We start from the raw sequence: 17,560 nt of genomic DNA, 5'->3' as shown, positions 1-17,560 counted from the left end.
TTTCACCTAATAACTGTAGCAAGGAAGCAAGGTTTGAAGTGGAGATGTGCAGAAGGCACACAGGAAAAACGTTTAGCCTTGTCTGTGAAACAGGGCTTCAGGCTGGGCGCAGTGGCTCGTGACTGTAATCCCAGCACTTTGGGAGGCTAAGGCAGGAGGATTGCTTGAGGCCAGGAGTTTGAGACCAGCCTGGGCAACAGAGAGAGACCGAATCTCTACTAAAAATAATAATAGAAAAAATTAGCTGGGCCTGGCGGTGCATGCCATTAGTCCCAGCTACTCAGGAGGCTGAGGCAGGAGAATTGCTTGAATTCAGGAGGTGGAGGCTGCAGTGAGCCAAGATTGTGCCACTGCACTCCAGCCTGGGTGACAGAGCAAGACCTTGAATGACTCTAACTAAAAAGAAAAGAAAAGAAAGAAGGCTTCAAGGAAGTATAGGTATTTGAGCTGACTCTGACAGGTAAATGGCCCTCTAAGGGGGTTGTCGAAGGGCAGGGCATCGATTTGGCGTGTGCTGGGAGGAGCGGGGGGAGGTGGCGACAAGGAGAGAGGTTCGTGATGCAGAGGGAGGAGCGGGAGCGAAGACAAGGAGGCGGAAGCAGCACATAACCTACCAGAAGATACCCCAGGGCTTGGCACAGAGGCCTGGCAGTGCATCGGGAGTCCAGACTAAGAGGGGCCTAGGGCCACACTCAGAAGTTTAAACTTTAACTTCCAGGTACAGAAAAGGCTTTAAAGCCTCAGAAGAAAGGTCAGAGCTAAATATAAGGGCTAAACATATGCCAATATAAAGGTGGTAGTTGAAGACATGGTTTAATTAAAGTCCAGGGAGAGGCCAGGCACGGTGGCTCACGCCTGTAATCCCAGCACTCTGGGAGGCTGAGGCGGGCAGGTCACTTGAGGCCAGGAGTTCAAGACCAGCCTGGCCAACATGGCAAAACCCCTGTCTCTACTAAAAATACAAAACTTAGCCAGGCAGAGTGGCAGGCACCTGTAGTCCCAGCTACTTGGGAGGCTGAGGCAGGAGAATCGCTTGAAGTCGGGAAGTGGAAGTTGCAGTGAGCCGAGATCATGCCATTGCACTCCAGCTTGGGCAACAAAAGCAAAACTCTGTCTACAAAAAGAAAAGGAAAAAGGCTGAGCACGGTGGCTCATGCCTGTAATCCCAGCACTTTGGGAGGCCGAGCATAGTGGTGCATGCCTGACCAAAACCAGCCTGACCAACACGGAGAAACCCCGTCTCTACTAAAATACAAAAAATTAGCTGGGTGTGGTGGCGCGTGCCTGTAGTCCCAGCTACTTGGGAGGCTGAGGCAGGAGAATTGCGTGAACCCAGGAGGCGGAGGTTGAGGTGAGCCAAGATCGCGCCATTGCACTCCAGCCTGGGCAACAAGATTGAAACTCTGTCTCAAAAAAAAACACCCAAAAAACCGAAACAACAACAACAGCAAAAAACACCAGGCCAGGCTTGGCGGCTCACGCCTGTAATCCCAGCGCTTTGGGAGGTGGAGGTGGGCAGATTACAGGATTGTGACCATCCTGACCAACATGGTGAAACCCCGTCTCTACTAAAAACATAAAAACTAGCTGGGCGTGGTGGCAGGCACCTATAATCCCAGCAACTCGGGAGGCTGAGGCAGGAGAGTCACTCGAACCCAGGAGGCGGAGGTTGCAGTGAGCTAAGATTGTGCCACTGCACTCCAGCCTGGTGACAGAGTGAGACTCCATCTCAAAAACAAAACAAAACAACAAAACAAAACAAAACAGCAACGACAAAGAAACAAACAACAAAAACAAAGTTGACCTGGAAAAAAAGTCTTTTAAGTCAGGGGTTGGCAAGCTACAACCTGTAGGCCAAATCCAGCCTGTCGCCTGGTTTTGTATGGCTCACAAGTAAGAGTGATTTTCACATTTTATTTTACTTTATTTGTTTTGAGACAGGATCCCATTCTGGCACCCAGGCTGGAGTGCAGTGGTGCCATCACAGCTCACTGTAGCCTCAAACTCCTCGGCTCAAGTGATCCTTCCATCTTGGTCTCTTGAGTAGCTGAGACTACAGGTGTGAGCCACCATGCACGGCTGATTTTTACATTTTAAACAGTTGAAAAAAAAATCAATAGAAGAATTTTTTTGACATGTAAAAATTAATAAAATGCAAATTTCAGGCTGGCTGCAGTAACCCACGCCTGTAATCCTAGCACTCTGGGAGCCTGAGGAGGGAGGATTACTTGAAGCCAGGAGTTTGACACCAACCTCAGCAACATGCCAAGACCTCATCTCTAAAAAGTACTTTTAAAATTAGCCAGGTGTGGTGGCACATGCCTACAGACCTAGCTGCTCAGGAGGCTGAGGCAGAAGGATTGCTCGAGTACAGGCAGGTATGACCATGACACTGCACTCCAGCCTGGGTGACAGTGAGATCCTGTCTCAAAAGTAATAATAATAATAAAAATAAAATGCAATTTTCAGTGTCTTTTTTTTTTTTTTTTTTTTTGAGACAGAGTCTCACTCTGTTGCCCAGGCTGGAGTGCAGTGCGCAATCTTGGTTCACTGCAACCTCCACTTCCCTGGTTCAAGCAATTCCCCTGCCTCAGCCTCCCAAGTAGCTGGGATTACAGGCACGTGCCACCACGCCCAGCTAAATTTTTTTGTATTTTTAGTAGAGATGGGGTTTCACCATGTTGGTCAGACTGATCTTGAACTTCTGACCTCAGGCAATCCACCTACCTTGGCCTCCCAAAGTACTGGGATGACAGGTGTGAGCCACTGAGCCCAGCCTTCAGTGTCTATTAATAAATCTTTTTTTTTTTTTTTTTGAGAAGCCTGTCACCCAGGCTGGACTGCATTAGCACAATCTTGGCTCACTGCAACTTCCACCTCCCAGGTTCAAGCGATCCTCCTGTCTCAGCCTCCTGAGTAGCTGGGACTACAGGCACCCACCACACCCAGCTAAGTTATTATTATTATTATTGTAAGATAAGGTCTCGCTATGTTACCCAGGCTGGTCTCAAATTCCTGGCCTCAAACGATCCTCCCATCTCAGTCTCCCAAAGTGCTGGGATTATAAGCATGAGCCAAAATAGAATGTTAGAGACATACTTCACATTGACACACCCTCCCTAGGAGAGTGAGCTGGATTTTAGGACCTTAACTCTGCCCATGAAATGGTCAGGCCAGGGGAGATAGCCTTCACCCTTTTGGTTACAAGACTGTCAACTCACTCCCAGCTTGACAGACTCTTCTCAGACTGCTCTGCAAAATGCTGTACCTCCTTGTACACTTCTGATTTCCTCCTTTTTTTATTTTTGAGGTGGAGTCTTGCTCTGTTGCCCAGGTTGGAGTGCAGTGACGAGATCTCAGCACACTGCAGCCTCCTCCTCCCAGGCTCAAGCGATTCTGCCTCAGCCTCCCGAGTAGCTGGGAGTACAGGTGCCCGCCACCACGCTCAGCTAATTTTTGTATTTTTAGTAGAGTCAAGGCTTTGCTATGTTGGCCAGGCTGGTCTTGAACTCCTAACCCTGTGATCTGCCCACCTCGGCCTCCCAAACTGCTGGAATTATAGACACGAGCCGCCGCACCCAGCCAATTTCCTCCTTTTTTATTTTTATTTTTAGTTTTGAGATTGGGTCTTACTCTGTCGCTGAGGCTACAGTGCAGTGATGTGATCTCAGCTCACTGCAACCTTCTCCTCCTGGGTTCAAGCGATTCTCCTGCCTCCTGAGTAGCTGGGATTACAGGCGCCTGCCACCATGCTTGGCTAATTTTTTTTTGGTATTTTTAGTAGAGACAGGGTTTCACCATGTTGGCCAGGCTGGTCTCAAACTCCTGACCTCAAGTGATCCACCTGCCTCGGCCTCCCAAAGTGCTGGGATGACAGGTGTGAGCCACTACGCCCGGCCAATTTCCTCCTCTTTTCATTGTCTCTACTAGGAGTGACTTACAATCCATGCATAATTAAAATTCTCATAGCTACAGAGGAAAAAAATCTGCTGAGTAAGTTCAGTTGCTTCCAAGTAAATTGTGTACATTAGAATTCCACACACAGAAAAATCGTTGCTGGAGTATGGCCTCTGGATTTTTCACATTTGGTTCTAACAGGGAGGCAGAGGGCAGGACCAGGGGTAGAAGACATCGCAGCAGGAAGGACTGTTCTCAAATTCTGAGACACAGCAGCTCCCCAGCCCCATCCTGAACACAGCTCAGAACAGAACTTTTTTTTTTTTTTTTTTGATGGAATCTTGCTCTGTCGCTAAGCTGGAGTGCAGTGGTGCAATCTCGGCTTATTGCAACCTCCACCACCTGGATTCAAGCTCTTCCTCTGCCTCAGTCTCCTGAGTAGCTGGGACTACAGACGCACACCACCATGCACGGCTAATTTTTTTTGTATTTTAGTAGAGACGGGGTTTCACCATGTTAGCCAGGAAGGTCTCGATCTCCTGATCTCGTGATCCGCCTGCCTTGGCCTCCCAAAGTCCTGGGATTACAGGTGTGAGCCACCGCACCAGGCCTCAGAACTGCCTGGCCGGCCCCAGCTGGTTTACCTGGGGGCAAGCAAAGGGCCAACAGATTTAAAAAAAAAAAAAGAAAAAAAAAAAGCCACTGCTGACAAGGCCTTCTCACCCCTAGTTCCAAAGTACAAAAGCAAGTTTTCCTGCAGGGCCAGGCTTTGGAGGCCTGATTTTGGATAAGTGGAAATAACTTCCTTGCCCAAACAAATGCTTTCCCAACTTCTCAATCTCTGTTTCTTTTTTCAAGAGGCTCCTAAGATCACCTTACTTCTTTCACCTTTTATTAGGACTGACCTCTTATCTTCACCTGTGTGAGAAAAAATAAAAGCTAGTACAGAGGTTGTGAAGGTCACGCAGAGTTGTGAGAACCAAGCTTACTTGCTTTGGTAGTAGGGATAAATTTGTTCAGGCCCCCAGGCATTGGAAGAGTACACAGTAGATTCTGAAAAGGTTCTGAATCAGAGAGTCAAAGAAGCTCTCTGTAATAAGGGCCAGGGTCCCCACCCCATCCACTTACACTATATTTTATTTTATCTATTTTTTGAGATGGAGTCTTGCTCTGTCACCCAGGCTGGAGTACAGTTGTACGATCTTGGCTCAGTGCAATCTCTGCCTCCTGGGTTCAAGCGATTCTCGTGCCAGAGCCTTCCAGGTAGCTAAGATCACAAGCGTGCACCATCATGCTCAGCTAATTTTTTTTTTTTTTTGAGACGGAGTCTTGCTCTGTCACCCAGGCTAGAGTGCAGTGGCATGATCTCGACTCACTGCAACCTCTGCCTCCCCAGTTCAAGCGATTCTCCTGCCTCAGCCTCCCAAGTAGCTGGGATTACAGATGCTCACCACCACACCTGGCTAATTTTAATAGAGACGGGGTTTTACCATCTTGGCCAGGCTGGTCTCAAACTCCTGACCTCGTGATCAACCCACCTCAGCCTGCCAAAGTGGCTAAGATTACAGGCATAAGCCACTGTGCCCAGCCTAATTTTTGTATTTTTAGTAGAGACAGGGTTTCTCCATGTTGGCCAGGCTGGTCTTGTACTCCTGACCTAAGGTGATCTGCCCATCTTGGCCTCCCAAAGTGCCAGGATTACAAGTGTGAGCCACCACACCTGGACTTATGCTATGTTTTATGATTGAAAAAAAAAAAAAGCCAGCACAGCCATAAAAAAAAAACTGAAATCACATCCTTTGCTGCAACTTGGATGCAGCTGTGCTAAGTGAATTAGCGCAGGAACAGAAAACCAAATACCGCATGTTCTCACTTATGAGTGGGAGCTAAACACTGAGTACACGTGGTACAAAGACGGGAAAAACACACACTGATGGCCAGGCGCAGTGGCTCACACCTGTAATCCCAGCACTCAGGGAGGCCGAAGCGGGTGAATCACCTAAGATCAGAAGTTCAAGACCAGCCTGGCCAACATGGTGAAACCCCGTCTCTACTAAAAATACAAAAATTAGCCGGGTGTGGTGGCATACCCTGTAGTCCCAACTACTCAGGAGGTTGAGGCAGGACAATCACTTGAACCCAGGAGGTGGAGATTGCAGTGAGCTGAGATCACGCCACTACACTCCAGCCTGGGTGACAGAGTGAGACTCCGTCTAAAACACACACACACACACACACACACACACACACAGACACACAGATACTGAAGACTACTACAAGAAGGTCGGGGAAGGAGGGCAAGGACTGAGAATACCTACTGTGTACTGTGCTCATTCCCTGGGTGATGGGATCAGTCGTGCCCCAAACCTCAGCATCATGTGATATACCCATGTAACAAACCTGGACATATGCTCCTTGAAGCTAAAATAACAGTTGAAATGATACAGACTGTAACCAGCTATTCTGGGAAGCTGACATCTTCTGCATGCCACATAGTTGACAACGATTTTTTAAATTCAGGTGAGGATTAAACTGCTGGCCAGGCGCGGTAGCTCACGCCTGTAATCCCAACACTTTGGGAGGCTGAGACGGGTGGATTACCTGAGGTTGGGAGTTCAAGACCAGCCTGGCCAACATGGTGAAACCCTGTCTCTACTAAAAATATAAAAATTGGCCAAGTGTGGTTACAAGCATGCGCCTGTAATCCCAGCTACTCAGGAGGCTGAGAAAGGAGAATCGCTTGAACCCAGGAGGTGGTGGTTGCAGTGAGGCAAGATCTCAGCACTGCACCCCAGCCTAGCTGACAGAGCAAGACTGTCTCCAAAAAAAAAAAAAAGAGTCAACTGCTAGCAGGTAGACAAACATATAACAGTCCAGTGCGGTAAAAACATTATAATGACAGCAACAAACCAAAACTAAACCAAAAAAGGACAAATCGGGCTCACATTTCTCCAGTGCTAGATTTCTAGGAGACAACACTCTTCCTGTTCCTTCCCTCGATAAAAATGCAGCCCAGAGTTCTGACTACAGATTTCTTCAAGAAAGACCTGTGGATTCTGCAAGAGCCTGAGCCTAGAAAGAGAGAATGAGGCAGTGAACACTGAAGTCCAGACAGAAAACAGGGGAGATGGAGACTGTCTGGCTTCACTCTCTCTCCTGGTAGGACTGACACAAAAACGGGTTAGAGGCAAAATGTCCTAACAATGCCTCCTCTAGGAAATGCTTTACTCCTACACACTTCAAGCGCTGCAGAGTCAACATACTCTTTTCTGTGGCTTCAATTCTGCAAGGTTCAAGTCTGACAGAAAATCATGTATGCTTAGGCCGGGCGCGGTGGCTCACGCCTGTAATCCCAGCACTTTGGGAGGCCAAGGTGGGCGGATCACTTGAGGTCAGGAGTTCGAGACCAGCCTGGCCAACATGGTAAAAGCCCATCTCTACTAAAAATACAAAAATTAGCCAGGTGGTAGTGGTGGGTGCCTGTAATCTCAGCTATTTGGGAGGCTGAGGCAGGAGAATCACTTGAACCCAGGAGGCAGAGGTTGCAGTGAGCCGAGATCACGCCATTGCACTCTAGCCTGGGCAACAGAGGGAGACTCTGACTCAAAAAAGAAAAAAATTAGCTGGGTGTGGTGGCACATGCCTGTAGTCCCAGCTACTCCAGAGGCTGAAGCAGGAGAATTGCTTGAACCCCTCAGGCGGCGTTTGCAGTGAACTGGGATCACACTTCTGCACTCCAGCCTGGGTGACAGAGCGAGATTCCATCTCAAAAAAATTAAAAAATTAAAAATAAATAAAACGAGGGGACAGAGACAACAGCATTCCAAGATGAATCAGAGAAAGGATGTGCTGCCCAATTACAAGGGAGCAAACACAACAGCTCTGTGGTGTGTGTGTGTGTGTGTGTGTCTGAGACAGTGTCTTGCTCTGTCTCCCAGGCTAGAGTGCAGTAGTGCAATCATAGCTCACTGCAGCCTAAAACTCCTTGGCTTAAGCAATCTTCCTGCCTCAGCCACCTGAGTAGCGGGGACTATGGATGCATACCACGATGCCCAGCTAACCTTTTTTTTTTTTTTTTTTTTTTTTTTGCGACACAGTCTTGCTCTGTCGCCAAGCTGGAGTGCAGTGGCATGATCTCCACTCAATGCAACCTCCGCCTCTCAGGTTCAAGCGATTCTCCTGCTTCAGTCTTCTGAGTAGCTGGGATTACAGGTGCCCGCCACCATGCCTAGCTAATTTTTGTATTTTTAGTAGAGCCGGTTTCACCATGTTGGTCAGGCTGGTCTTGAACTCCTAATCTCATGATCTGCCCACCTTGGCCTCCCAAAGTGCTGGGATTACAGGCGTGAGCCACCGCACCCGGCTAACTTTTTATTTTTTGTAGAAATGAGGTCTTGCTATGTTGCCCAGGTTGATCTTGAAGTCATTGCCTCAAGGGATCCTCCCACATCGGCCTCCCAAAGTGTTGAGATGATAGCTGTGAGCCACCATACTGGGCCTGCAGTTTCTTATAAAGTTAAATATATACTTGCCGTAAGATCCAGCAAAGCCGGGTGTAGTGGCTCATGCCTGTCATCCCAGCACTTTGGGAGGCCAAGGAGGGCAGATCACCTGAGTCAGGAGTTCGAAACCAGCCTGTCCAACATGGTGACGTCAGGAGCTCGAAATCAGCCTGACCAACCATGGACCATGGTTAGATGGTTCGAAACCAGCCTAACCAAAATTAGCTGGGCATGGTGGCACATGCCTGTAATGCCAGCTACTAGGGAGGCTGGGGGAAAAGAATCACTTGAACCTGGGAGGTGGAGGTTGCAGTGAGCTGAGATCATGCCATTGCACTCCAAGCTGGGCAACAAGAGTGAAATTCCGTTTCAAAAAAAAAAAAAAAAGACCCAGCAATCCCAATCTTGAAGTTTTATCCAAGAGAAATGAAAACATATCCATAGGAGCTTTATTTGTGACTGCCCAACACTAGAAAAAAACCAAATGTTCATCAACAGATAAATAGCTAAACAAATTGTGGTATATCCCTACAATGGAACACTACTCAGTAATAAAAAGAAATGAATTACTGATACATGCTACAACATGGGTAAATATTTAAAAAATTATACCAATGGAAGGCCAGGAGTGGTGGCTTACACCTGTAATACCAGCACTTTGGGAGGCCAAGGCAGGCAGATCACCTGAGGCCAGGAGTGACCAGCCTGACCAACATGGTGAAACCCTGTGTTGGAAATAGATGCTCGGTGCCACAGAGAAAAATTAGCACTGAGACAAGGGATCTTTCAACAACACAATTTTTACTTCCTGGACTGCAGGAAGGGCACTCTCGCTAGCCATCCTGCCATGAGAGTACAATGAACAAAGGAAAACACACAAATTTATCCCTTACGCATTTGGGGTCGTCCTTATGGCTGTGTCTGATCTCCGTTGGCTGGAGCCAGACCTCACAATCTAAACTAAAACCCGATTGGCTAACAACTTAAAACTTTTCTAAACAGGTAAAAGCAGTGGCGAGCTGGGACCTCCTGTGAGCACGTCCAGCACAGATAGCTTGGTTAAAGTACAAGGACATAGAATGTACTATGTGCCCGTAAGCATGGCATGTCTAACAGCTACAGAGGATAGGGCTTAACAAAGTTATTACCACACTTATTCTTTAACAAGAAAGGAAACTTTATAAAAAGGAACTTTTCTACTTCCCACACCCGGTCTCTACTAAAAATACAAAATTAGCCAGGTGTGGTGGTGCATGCCTGTAATCCCACCTACTCGGGAGGCTGAGGCAGGACAATCTCTTGAACTGGGGAGACAGAGGTTGCAGTGAGCCAAGATTGTGCCACTGCACTCCAGCCTGGGCAACAAGAGTGAAACTACATCTCAAAAAAAAAAAAAAAAAAATTATACGGATGGAAAGGAGCCAGACACATGAGCACGTGCTGTATGATTTCAGTTTTATGAAACACTAGAAAACACAAATGCTATAATGACAAAGATCAGGTAAGTAGGGCTAAGGGCTAGGACAGGGGGCTGACTGGAAACAGGCCATAGGAAACTTTTATGGGGATGAAAATGTTACTGTGGTGATGATTCCAAGTATGAATAAATTTGTCAAAACTCATCAGAATGTGCACTTAAAGAGTGCATTTTATTTATTTATTTATTTATTTATTTTTACAAGATGGGGTTTCACCATGTTGGTCAGGCTGGTCTTGAACTCCCTACCTCAGGTGATCCGCCTGCCTTGGCCTCCAAAGTGCCTGGATTACAGGCGTGAGCCACCATGCCCAGCCCTAATTTTTATTTTTTTTGTTGAGACGGAGTCTCACTCTGTCGCCCAGGCTGGAGTGCAGTGGCACGATCTCAGCTCACTGCAACCTCCATCTCCTGGGTTCAAGCAATTTTCCTGCCTCAGCCTCCTGAGTAGCTGGCATTACAGGTATGCACCACCATGTCTGGCTAATTTTTGTATTTTTAGCAGAGACGAGTTTCACCATGTTGGCCAAATTGGTTAAAGAGTACATTTTATTGCATTGAATTGTATATCAGTAAAACACTGGCTTAAAAAAAAAGTCTCTGATGGGAGGCTGGTCTAGGCAACCTTGAGGATGCCTTTCACCCTACTTCTAGTCCAAGTATTTTCTAAAATATAAAATAAAAAAAGGCCGGGCATGGGGGCTCACACTTGTAATCCCAGCACTTTGGGAGGCCGAGGCGGGAGGATTGCTTGAGCCCAGAAGTTCAAGACCAGCCTGGGCAACATAATGAGATGCCAAAGCCATCTCTACAAAAAATAAAATAAATGGCATGGTGGTGCATACTTGTAGTCCCAGGCTACAAGTCTGAGGCAGGAGGATTACTTGAGCTCAGGAGTTTGGGACTGCAATGAGCTATGATTACACCACCGCACTCCAGCCTGGGTGACCAAGTGAGACCCTGTCTCTTAAAAAAAAAAGAAGAGCTGGGCGCGGTGGCTCACGCCTGTAATCCCAGCACTTTGGGAGGCTGAGGTGGGCGGATCACCTGAGGTCAGGAGTTTGAGGCCAGCCTGACCAATATGGTGAAACCCTATCTTTAAAAAAAAAAAGAAGAAAAGAAGAAAGGTAGGTATCAGGCATATATTAAATCATCTGAAAAATGTTAAAAGTCCTGACTTTGTTTCACTGACATGAAAGTGACAGGATTATGGTCATGATATTGAAAACCTCCCTGATACTGTAACACAGCAATCTTGGATTTTATTATTTTCCACCCTGATCCTCACTCCAAGATCTGTCATCAAATATTTAAAAAGAGATGATATGCAAATTACACACAAAGAAAATATAGTGGCCAGGCACGTGGGTAATACCTGTAATCCCAGCACTTTGGGAGGCTGAGGCGGGTGGATTGCTTGAGGCCAGGAGTTTGAGACCAGCCTGGCTAACTAACATGGTGAAACCCTGTCTCTACTAAAAATACAAAAATTAGCTTGGCGTAGTAGCGCCAGCTACTTGGAAGGCTGAGGCAGGAGAATCCGTTGAACTCAGTGCCCAGAGGTTGCAATGAGCCCAGATCGCGCCACTGCAGTCCAGCCTGGGCGACAGAGCGAGACAGTCTCAGAAACAAACATACATACAAACAAAAGAAACGAAAATATAGTAAATACACTTAATGAATGAAAGCATGATTTACTTAATTCTCAACTTGAAGCTGTATCGGTGTAACAATGTACCTGGTAAGTATTATTTTAAAATTCTAATTCTAAATGGGAAAGAAGACGACAGAGTGGGAAACTTCGACTCCGTCTGAGTTTGGGGGATTGCCCCAGTCTTGCACTGAGGGTGCTCCTGTGCAGGATTGCATCACTCATTCATGCTGTTTGGCAACAGGCAGCTGCTGTGAGATTAGACAAGCGAAGCTACCCAAAAAATAAATCAATAAAAGAAAGCCTGGAGATTGTAGGAAACGATCTGCCTGCGCGATTAAGAAAAATAAATGTAAACTCAGAGAGGAAGCCTGGAAGAGGAAAAAGAAAGTCGGCGAAATCAGAGAGTTGGGCGCAGGGAAGGCACATGCCGGGACTCACCCTGCGTCCTGGGCCTCCGGGGCTCCGGCGGCTGCAACCTTCCGGCTGCAGGGGCCCAGCGCCGGCTCCAACGCTCAGCAAACGGCTCCCAGGGAGGTGAGCTGTGCAGGCCGGCAGGGCCTCCACCGAACGCTCTCCAGAGATCCGCTGATAAGCGGGGCGGCTTCCAGTCAGTTCTGCAAGTGCTTTTGCAAACTGGAGACAGCAGATCTCGGTTCTGCAGCGCACGGCTGGGAGGACGCCTCGACCCCGCCCCAGGGGAGGGGCTCCCCGAGCCCGCCCCTCCTCGTCCGGGGGCTCAGTGCCTGCAGACCGAGAGGTGCTTGGGGCCGAGCGTGCTTTCCCGCAAAGCCGAGGCCTGTGGCACCTTCGCTTTGCTAAACAGGAACAAAAGAGCTCCCGGACCTTCAGAAGCCGCTCCGCGCTGCCGCCGCCACCACTTGGATGAGGGTAGGTGAGGGAAGCAAGAGATCCCCTGCACTGATTTTGCAATTAATGAAATCCCCTTGAGGGGGCCTCTTGAATTCCATGTTTGGCATTATGAGCTTGTGGCAGTGTAGGTCCCAAAAGAACTTCAAAGACTACTTATATTCTTAATTAAAATTCAACCATGAGTAACAAAAGGAGTCTTTGCACCTTGTTTTTATTTTATTTTAAATTTTTGTTTATGTTTTTAAATAGAGATGAGGGGGCTCGAACTCCTGGGCTCAACCTATCCTCCGTCCTCGGCCTCCCAAAGTGTTGGGATTACGGGTGTGAGCCACCGCGACCGGCCTATTTCTTTCTTTTAAAAAAATTTCTGGCCGGGAGAGGTGGCTCAAGCCTGTAATCCCAGCCCTTTGGGAGGTTAAGGAACGGCGGATCACCTGAGGTCGAGAGTTCCAGACCAGCCTGGCTAACATGGCAAAACTCCGTCTCTACCAAAAATACAAAAATTAGCGGGGCGTGGTGGTGCGTGCCTGTAGTCCCAGCTACTTGGGAGGCTGAGGCAGGAGAATCGCTAGAACCTGGAAGGAGGAGGTTGTAGTGAGCCGGGATTGCACCACTACACTCCAGCCTGGGCAACAGAGTGAGACTCCCTCTCAAAAAAAAACACAACAATTTCTGATACCGGGAGCAGTGGCTCAGACCTGTCATCCCAGCACTTTGGGAGGACTTGGCGGGCAGATCACGAGGTCAGGAGTTCGAAACGAGCCTGGCCAACATAGTGAAACCCTGTTTCTACTAAAAAATGCAAAAAATTAGCCAGGCATAGTGGCGGGCGCCTGTAATTCCAGATACTCATGAGGCTGAGGCAGGAGAATCGCTTGAACCTGGGCAGTGGAGGTTGCAGTGAGCATCGATTGCACCATTGCACTCCAGCCCAGGTGACAGTGTAAGACTGACTCAAAAAAAAAAAAAAAAAATCTCTGGTCAGGCATGGTAGTTCACACCTGTAACCCCAAGCATTTTGGGAGGCAGAGGCAGAATCACCTGAGGTCAAGAGTTCGAGACCAGTCTGACCAACATGGTGAAATGTCTCTACTAAATGTCTCTACTAAAAATACAAACCAACATGATGAAATAGCTCTACTAAAAATACAAAAATTGGCCAGGCATGGAGGCATGCACCTGTCATCCCAGCTTCTCAGGAGCTTGAGGCAGGAGAGTCACTTGAACCTAGGAGATGGAGGTTGCAGTGAGCTGAGATCACGCCACTGCACTCCAGCCCAGGCCACAGAGCAAGACTTCATCTCAAAAAAAAAAAAAGAAAAAAAAATTCTTCAATGTGTCACTTGCCCAGCTCCTTGTATGTTAACTACAACAAATAAGGGGTGTTTCCCCCAAACACTGGAATTACCTGGTGCGCCGGCTACAAAACACAACTCTATCCAGTAACAAGAGGCCTGATGCTCTTGGATTGGATGTGCCCTAAATTCAATATTTCCAGATTGTGAGGCCAAGCACCGTGCTCACGCCTGTAATCCCAGCACTTTGGGAGATCAAGGCAGGAGAATCACCTGAGTCCAGGAATCTGAGGCCAGCCTGGGCAACAAGCAAGACCCTGTCTTTATTATAGAACTAACTAAATAAATAAAATTTCCAGATTTTATTAGTAAGAAAATGGTTGCAGGTTTCTAGGGACATCCAGTGTAACATCTGCCAGGTCTATGGGAGGTGGTTCTGATAAAGAATTCAGGGATTCATTCTGATATTTTGAAATAATGAGATAGAAAAATTATAGAATTCATGGGGAATTGCCTAACAGTGGTCTGAAATAAGTCAAATCAATAACTTGTATATATTTTTCTCTTGCTCTCTGTCACCCAGGCTAGAGTATAGTGGCACAATCTTGCAACCTCTGCCTCTCAGGTTCAAGCAATTCTCCTGTCTCAGCCTCCCAAGTAGCTGGGATTACGGACGTTCACCACCACGCCAGGCTAATTATTGTGTTTTTAGTAGAGACGGGGTTTCACCATGTTTGGCCAGGCTGGTCCCGAACTCCTGACTTCAAGTGATCCACCCATCTCAGCCGCCCAAAGTGCTGGGATTACAGGTGTGAGCCACTGAACCTGGCCTGCAGTAGTTTTTTGTTTTGTTTTTTGTTTATAGCATAATACAGGAAACAAAATGCTAAACACCAAATGTTTGAATCTAAGTGTAAGTGGTAACTGAGAATGTATTTCAAGGGTAAAAGGAACTCAGGTAAGTAAATGTGGATGGCTAGAAGAGTTAACTCATTCGTATTTCATAAATGTTTAATATTAAATAGATTTCGGATAAAATATTTATATTTACTAAAATCTGGCTGGGTGTGGTGGTGCATACCTGTAGTCCCAGCTACTCGGGAGGCTGAGGCAGGAGGATCATTTGAGCCCAGGAGTTCAAGGATAGTAGGTATACAGATGCTTTTTGTATCTGTGTATAAAATATTTGCTAACACATGTAATATTTCATATCAATACATTAAATACCAATACATTAAAATAGCATAGCTAGGCACAGTGGCGTGTGCCTGTAGTCCCAGCTACTCTGGAGGCTGAGGCTGGAGGATCGCTTGAGCCCAGGAGTTCTGTGCTGTAGTGTGCTATGCCAATCGGGTGTCTGCGCTAAATTCAGCATCAATATGGTGACCTCCCGGGAGCGGGGGACCACCAGGTTGCCTAAGGAGGGGTGAACCAGCCCAGGTCGGAAACGGAGCAGGTCAAAACTCCTGTGCTGATCAGCAGTGGGATCTCGCCTGTGAATAGCCACTGCACTCCAGCCTGGGCAACACATCGAGACCCCGGCCCTTATTTAAAAAGAAAATAGCATAAATGGTCTGGGTGCGGTTGCTCACGCCTATAATCTCAGCACTTTGGGAGGCCAAGGTGGGCGGATCATGAGGTCACAAGTTTGACACCAGCCTGGCCAATATGGTGAAACCCCATCTCTATTAAAAATTCAAAAAGTTAGCCAGGTGTGGTGGCACGTGCCTGTAATCCCAGCTACTCAAGATGCTGAGGCAGTAGAATTGTTTGAACCCGGGAGGCGGAGGTTGCAGTGAGCTGAGACCATGCCACAGCACTGCAGCATGGGCAACAGAGCGAGACTCCGTCTCAAAAAAAAAAAAAGCATAAATGTCTTAAACGAACACAGTGAACACAGTTTGAAATGTGATTTAATATAAACATTGGCATTCAAAATAAGTCATGTCATAGAAATATGACCATGATATGTCACATGAATAAAAGAAGTTGCAGAACATATATATAATTAGAGCCCCCATTTTTGAACAAAGAAATCTCTATGTATGTCTACATACAGGTGTGGTATATGTCTATATGTCTATATATCCATATAAAAGAGGAAACTTTATTTATTTATTTATTAGACAGGGTCTGGCTCTGTCATTGTGCAGGCTGGAGTGCAGCGGTGCCATCTCAGCTCACTGCAATCTCCGCCTTCCTGGTTCAAGCGCTGGGACTACAAGCATGAGCCACGACACCCAGCCTACGGCTATCCTTATAATGGAAAAGGTGGGCAAGATGTATATTACAAAGTGGTATGATTACAGTATAAGAACTGCAGGGCAGGGCTCTGTGGCTCATGCCTGTAATCCCAGCCCTTTGGGAGGCCGAGGTGGGTGTATCACCTGAGGTCAGGAGTTCGAGACCAGCCTGACCAACATGGCAGAACCCCATCTCAACTAAAAATACAAAAAATATGGCCGGGCGCGGTGGCTCACGCCTATAATCCCAGCCCTTTGGGAGGCCGAGGTGGGTGTATCACCTGAGGTCAGGAGTTCGAGACCAGCCTGAACAACACAGTGAAACCCCATCTCCACTAAAAATACAAAAAATAGCCGGGCATGGTGACATGCACCTGTAGTCCCAGCTACACAGGAGGCTAAGACAGGAGAATCAATCGAACCTGGGAGGTGGACATTGCAGTGAGCAGAGATCATGCCACTCCACTCCAGCCTGGGCAACAGAGCTAGACTCCATCTGAAAAAAAAAAAAAAACAACAAACAAAAAAAAACTGCAGCATATTTGATCGAATCTTCTCCTTTCTCCTCCTAGAAATTATGCAAAGCGATAGGGAGATATGATGGGGGAGAATGAGGCAGAAATCCCATATTCAGCCAAACTAGAAGACAAAAAGTCACTAGAGACTCCAAGACCTGCACGAGGGCTACAGAAGTTACACAGGAAGAGGCAGATGGAGATCCCAGAAAACACCAGCAAAAACATACTCTGAAGATGAGCCGCTCGTGCCACAGTGCGAAAATGTGTTGTTTGAAACAAGCAGAGCAGAGCAGGGATAAAAAGAACTAAGGGTGAGTCTCAATCAAGCAGAAAGGGAGTTGACACCCTTGCAGCCCAAGGGGTGAAGGGCATCTCCCCCTGGACTGAGCATCTCATGCGCAGAGTTAAGGTCCTGAAACCCAGCTTGCTCTCCTAGGGAGGACATGGGAAAAGAATCAGCTTTCCAGCTGAATTCAAGTTAAGGTGTATGTCAAACAATCTATTTTGGCCAGCATGGTGGTTCATGCCTATGATCCAAACACTTTGGGAGGCCAAGGTGAGAGGATTGCTTGAGCCCAGGAATTCAACACTAGCCTCGTCATCATAGCAAGACTCTATTTCTCTCTCGATCTCTCTTTTTTTTTTTAGACAAAGTCTTGCTGTGTTGGCAGGCTAGAGTGCAGTGGCGCGATCTCGGCTCACTGCAACCTCCACCTCCCAGGTTCAAGCGATTCTCCTGCCTCAGCCTCCCCAGTAGCTGGGACTACGTGCACCACCACACCCAGCTAATTTTTTTATTTTTAGTAGAGATGGGGTTTCACCACGTTGGCTAGGATGGTCTGGAGCTCTTGACCTCATGATCCGCCCACCTCGGCCTCCCAAGGTGCTGGGATTATAGGTGTGAGCCACTGTGGCCGGCCAAGAATCTATCTGTTAAAAGAAAGAAACAGAGAAAGAGAGAGAGAGAGAGACAGAGAGAGAGAGAGAGAGAGAGAGAGAGTGAGCCACTCACGTCTGTAATCCCAGCACTTTGGGAGGCCAAGGCAGGCAGATTGCTTGAGTCCAGGAATTCGAGACTGGCCTGGGTGGCATGGCCGAACCCCA

General features: G+C 47.4%; 1 protein-coding gene across 1 annotated transcript in view; it reads right to left on the bottom strand.

Annotated features, from left to right (window-relative positions):
* Window positions 1-12,138, bottom strand: part of PSPH (phosphoserine phosphatase) — a 28,027-nt gene extending 15,889 nt beyond the window's left edge. The window contains exon 1 of the mRNA XM_012449121.2: window positions 11,969-12,138. The gene's annotated coding sequence lies outside the window, so the exon portion shown is untranslated. The remainder of the gene's footprint in view (window positions 1-11,968) is intronic.
* Window positions 12,139-17,560: the final 5,422 nt, after the last annotated feature.

The sequence above is a fragment of the Aotus nancymaae genome, unplaced genomic scaffold, assembly GCF_030222135.1.
Source record: "Aotus nancymaae isolate 86718 unplaced genomic scaffold, 86718_ANA_hifiasm-v0.15.2.pri h1tg000012l, whole genome shotgun sequence".
Classification (NCBI taxonomy): Eukaryota; Metazoa; Chordata; class Mammalia; order Primates; family Aotidae; genus Aotus; species Aotus nancymaae.
Note: the sequence above shows the minus strand (reverse complement) of the source record. Positions and strands in the feature narration are given on the sequence as shown.